This window comes from Fukomys damarensis, unplaced genomic scaffold (assembly GCF_012274545.1).
Source record: "Fukomys damarensis isolate Sample0158 unplaced genomic scaffold, DMR_v1.0_HiC HiC_scaffold_6, whole genome shotgun sequence".
Classification (NCBI taxonomy): Eukaryota; Metazoa; Chordata; class Mammalia; order Rodentia; family Bathyergidae; genus Fukomys; species Fukomys damarensis.
In genome coordinates, this window is record NW_022900918.1 from 23,419,430 (window position 1) to 23,425,279 (window position 5,850).

Below are 5,850 nucleotides of genomic sequence, written 5' to 3' on the forward strand. Positions count from 1 at the left end.
AGAATGACCGCTATTGCTTCCTGCGGGCCATGCCATGAGCTCTTTGTATTCTGCTGTGCACCCTGCATTGTAGTCAGCTAACTAAAACCTCTAAAAACTAAGAGCTAAAATAAACCTTTCCTCCTTTAACTTGTGCGTGTTGAATATTTTGACTCAGAAATGAGAAAGTAACGAAGACAAATGGAGAATGTTATTCTTGAGAGTTTCACGGTATATTTGATGGTATAAAATAGATACACAAACCAATCACATCGCAAACTTGGTATATTTTAAACCTCATATTCTAGCAGGAAAAGTCAAGGTAGAGTGAGTTTCTGAACATTTTAATTACATATTGAATGAAAAATTAGAGCTAAGCGTTTGTGAATTTGAAAGACAACAAAATTCCAGCATGCCTGATTTTGTAAAAACACACACACCGAAACACACATACACACACACACAAATGCAAACTGATTACCTTAGGTAAAACAAATGATTTGTTTCACCCATATATGGGATCCCCACCTAGAGATGCTTTATTGCTCACTTATCTACCCATTCACTCTGGGACATCCATTCCATTTCAAGGATTTATAGTTTCTTTACAAACATTCATATAGAGAAAAAATGTATTATGTTTCCAAGAAAACATAGAGAGCAAGAGAGGGGGAACAGAGAAAGTGGAGAGAGAACCATATAACTCTAAATAAAATTCAGTTCCTTAAGTCCATAAAACTGGGGGAATTCTATAGTTCTTGACCCAATCAAATGAGAGTGCTCTGGGGTAGTGGGTAGATTGCAGGTGGTGACTTCAGGGCCCCTGTCTCTTTCCATCTTTTTTTTTTCTTGTTTTTTTGAGACAGGGTCTCACTATGTAGTTGAGACTGACCTGGAACTCACTATGTAGCCCAGGCTGGTCTCAAACTCACAGCAATCCTCCTGCCTCAGCCTCCCAAATGCTCATATTACAGACATGCACCACCACGCTTGGCTCTTATTTCCATCTCTTAGTACATCTGGACCCTCTGTGTTCAGTAGTAAATGGGCAAAGCCTTGATAGAGTAGTTATCACTTATCATTTCCACTCAAACTTCATAAAACTGAACCAGTTGCGTGGCACCTGTTAGTCTCCAGAGGACCGAAAACTATGGACTGGAGATCCACCTGTCGTCTCAACATCAAGTGTTACTAATATAAATTACATTGTTTTCCATTTTCTTTTTCAGACATTAAGTACCAGTTTACTTAAGTTTGGACATTACAGAAAAGCTCTTTTATCAGCAAAATGAAAAATGTTCAATTTTGCCTTAATACAAATTAAATCACTATCCTGGTTCCAGGTGAACAGAAATAATTATTGATATCTATCTGGCTTTTGTCTGCATCAGACTCTTTTTCTTCAAAATGAAACATGGAAATGAAAGGCTGGCTCTCAAGGGTTTATTTTTCCTCTTAAAATAAATGACATGAATTACTTCTCCTTTCAAAATTATCTTTCCCCAAGTGTTCCTGATGGGTTCTTTGTAAAATGCTTTGCATTAGCAAGTGCCATCCAGATGAAAAGCCCATTTCGACTTGACATTAATTTTACACTCAGTGCATAATACCCGACCTTGTCATTAGGTCAACTATAAACTGCCATGACTGAAATGAAATTTTTCTGCTCCGTTGTGATTTGCCCTTCTCTTATGTACACCCTAAGGTATACACAGTTGCCCTCTAGTGTCATCTTTGCCTACTTTTCATTTTGCTCTTTTTACTCATTAATTCCCATCAATGACATACCTTTTGTTTACAAAAAGATAAAGTTGCTTCTAGTGTAAATATGTTCGAGTTTCTTTCTTCTATCATTTCTTAAACAAGTAGTGATAACAACAACCAAATTTTTATTAGCTAGAACACAGTGGTTTTTAAGTTTTTGAAAGCCACATATGGAGAAACATTCTGGTATGCTGCTAAGCAGCATTTTATATGCTGTGTCTCTCCTTTATGGCATCTGCCTTTCAGACTGAGTTCCTTTCCGTATTGAAGTGAGCCTTGAATGCTGTTTCCAGGGTTCTGCTTTGGAAGCATCTCCATAGAACAAGTCACTGTCACTTGCGAATGTGCTCTTTAACCACCTTTACATTTTCCTGCCATGCTGATAATTACTTTTGTCTTCAAAAAACAGAGGTCCGTTTACATTATGTGTTTTCAAAAGAAGAAATATCGCACTCTCCTATAATGCCTATCAGTTGTTTTCACAGTGTTTGTAACAAAACATGATGAGAATTCAATGTAAGGTTGAAATGATCATAAAATAGCATCATTTTGGAAATATCGATGTGATAATTATTTCCTGTATAAAAGATAATGCATTTAAGGCAAATTTAAAAACAGAAAGGTCAAATAGTTTAAACATACTGAGGTAGCAGAAGTAGTGGTTGCCATGGCTAGGGGGGATTGGAAAATATAGATAAAAGGATACAAAGTGAGTAGAGATGTAAGATGAACAAGCCTAGAGGTCTAACATACCATGTAGCGCTATAACAAAATTGTACTGTATTAAGATTTTTGTTAAAGCAATGGAATTAGCTTCTCCTGTCACAAAAAGTAACAGTGTGAGGTATATTTTCATCCATATAGTAATCTTTATATATACATATATATATATATATATATATATATATATATAGACATATTTATTCCATTACATCATGCTATGAACCTCAAGTGTATACGTTAAAATTTCCTAGAAAATAAAACAAATTTCCAGTTTATATTATAAATGCAAGTTTATGTCACACAATTACATAAATGATTGTTTTTTCAGTTGAATCTAAAAAATACACACATCGTCAGCAATTTAACATGTAGTTGTATCATAAGAAGTGCACATTTTTGTTGAGAAATGGGAGAAAGTATTCAAATGGGGAGGAGAACAAGGGGGGAGTGATGGAGAAAAGGAGGGAGGGACAAGAAAAAAGCAAAAAATAGAAAGAAAAAATGGAAACAATGGTCTGGTGTTTAAGGAGGGGGGAATGGGATAAAATAAAATAATAAAAATAAAATAGAAGTTTCTCTAAAAATAAAAGAAATAAATCCATCAAGTTGAAAATGTAGTTAGGAAAAAACACACTTCATACACCTAATGCGCCAAACATTATGCCTTATCCTCACCTTACATTGCCAAGTATCAGTTGTGTACGATGGCTGATAGGGAACCGTGGCTGCTGCTCCCTGGCAGCGGAAGGGAGCATTATATACCGTATTATTAGCCCTGGAAAACTCCAGAATTCAAATCTCAGTTTCTACTGGATCCTTATCACTTTCTTTCTTTCTTTCTTTCTTTTTTTTTTTTTTGCTATCAGGGATCGAACTCCAGACCTTGCACTTGAGAGAAAGGCAGTGGAACCACTGAGCTAAATTGCTGGCCCTTGTTTATGAATTTTTAAGAAAAAAAAATCTTAAAAACTGGGCAGACATTACCTCAAATGACTTCGCTCAAAGTTTCTAAAGAAACCCATGTTTTATAAATTGGGGTTAAAAATAATTACAATTTAACAATAGGAAGCAAAGCAATGATGATGGTGATGAGAGAGAAAGCTATAGAATTAATTAATAATGTGTTTGACAAAGAACTCCTTTTGATTCTATCATTCTCTGCCCAGTTGATTGTTTGCCATGTGGGTATACCACTTTAGCAAGTCTGTCTCCAGATCGGCCTTTAAATATATTCTGCTCATTTATATGCAACATGGAATCATGGAGAGTTGCATAAACCTTGCAAGTACAAGTCGAAAAATGTCTTCCTGCCACACTGGCTTCTCATTTAGCAATTTCTCTTTCTGTGTCATGACTTTTCATATTATCTCTAACACAGTGACATTACAAGGCAGCAGTTCACAGTCAGTTCAGCTTTCTATAGTTACAGAGTCACGGTCAGACTTGAGTACTCCCCTATCTTTGGCATTCTTATTCAGTTGTACTCTCAAAAATACCACAGTCAACTCTAGTATTATGAGAAGCAAAATTTTAGATTTTCACACTTCTATGTCTGTTAATGACTAATTTATGTTTCATCACATTTTCCCTAACATTTAGGTGTCTAAAAATGTTTTTCTGTATGTTCTCAAAAATACTGGAAGCTTATAGAATGAGTGTAACTTCCATAATACTGGACATTATTCAGCTTTAAATTCGTTAGGGACAGGGACCAAACCTTTATTTATTGAAGAGAATATGTACACAGGTCTTGCCTTGCCTTACCTTTCTTTTATCTTTTTCTGGGATTGAATTTAGGGCCTTGTTAGTCCATTTAGCTCTGAACTAAAGTAACTGTGTTGTTAATTGTATTTGTTTTCTCTTCCACATTGCTTGGAATTTATCCTATAATTTGTATATTACTTTTATAGTCTATTAGAATGTGGAAAATAAAGAATAAAAGTTATAAGGTTTGCAAATGCAAATAATAGAAATTCTGAAGACAAGTCTGGTAGAGAGGCCATTTTAGAAATGGTTAATTCAGTGGCTAAACAGAAATATAGTTTTCCTTTTTTGCTCTCTTGGGATTGTTAATTCCTTGCTAGTAGCTGCAAGATAGCTTTCCAGTTTGAGAGGTCACATGGAAAAACAGGTACAAAAAGAAAACAAAAACCCCCAAACAAAACCAAACCAAGAAAAACACACACACACAAAAAAAACTTTTTTGACTTTTATTTGCTTTAAGAATGTGAAAATCCTCCATAGAATACATTCTAAGAACTTCTTTGTATGTTGAATTTGCTTCAAATCTCTCAGATTTCCTTGGCTAAAACAATAACTGAACAGAAATTGAGACCACTGTTCTTGGTGAAGAAAAGTTAAACATGACTATCCATTTTCAAGAGAGGTAAAAGATATTTAAAAGCAAGCTCTCAATGGAAAACCAAAATATAATGTTTTTAAAACAAAAAAGATGTCTGGGAGATAGCTAAAAGGACAACAACAACAAAAAAAAAATGGCTGCCATAACACAGGCCACTTTAGCTAATTTGCTTCAGATTTCCCTACTTATTTGGAAATGCTTAATATAATATGTTTACTACTTTCTCTCTATCAAGTATAAGGTAAGCTAAAAATTATTTTCATTTTTGACTGCAATGTCTGTAAATTTTTCATTAGTATTATAATTAAAATTCACAGATTTTCTAATGCAGTAGGGTTAAGAAGAAATTTAAATTAAGATTTCTCCAAAGATTTGTTTGACTTGCTTCGAACCCTACAGATGTTAGAACAAAAAAACAAATGAATCCAGAAAATGTTTTGTCTAGTGTCTCTCCAATATTTCATTTTGGAAAAATTCCAGGTGGGAGCAGTATTAATAATCACTGTGGTAACATTATAATTGTTTTTTTTTAACTTGCATATAGTAGTTCCTGCTTCTATTATATCATACCATAAACAAGTATGCATAGTAGAACACGTGATTTTTAAAAAAATATTCTCATTAATTTTGGAATTCATTTTGTCCAACTATAGAAAGAACAACTGTATACATTTTAATTATTTTGTCTTGTGTTACATAGAAAGTATTTATTGATTTTTAAAATAGCATTCTCTTTCTAGAATAAATCTTATTTTTTCACAATATAATATTTTTATGTCATTCTAGTACTTTTGCTAGTTATGTTTTGAATTATCAATTAGGATTTTGAGAGAAATTGGCCTGTAATTTTCTTTGTACACATTAGAAGGTTCTGCATGATATTGCTATTGTACAATTTCCTTTAATAATAGGGAAAATAGCCGGGGATTTAGTTCAGCAGTTCAGTGGCCCTCCTGGAAAGTGCAAGGACCCAAGTTCCATCCTGGGTACAAAAAAAAAAAAAAAAAAAAAAAAAAAAAAAA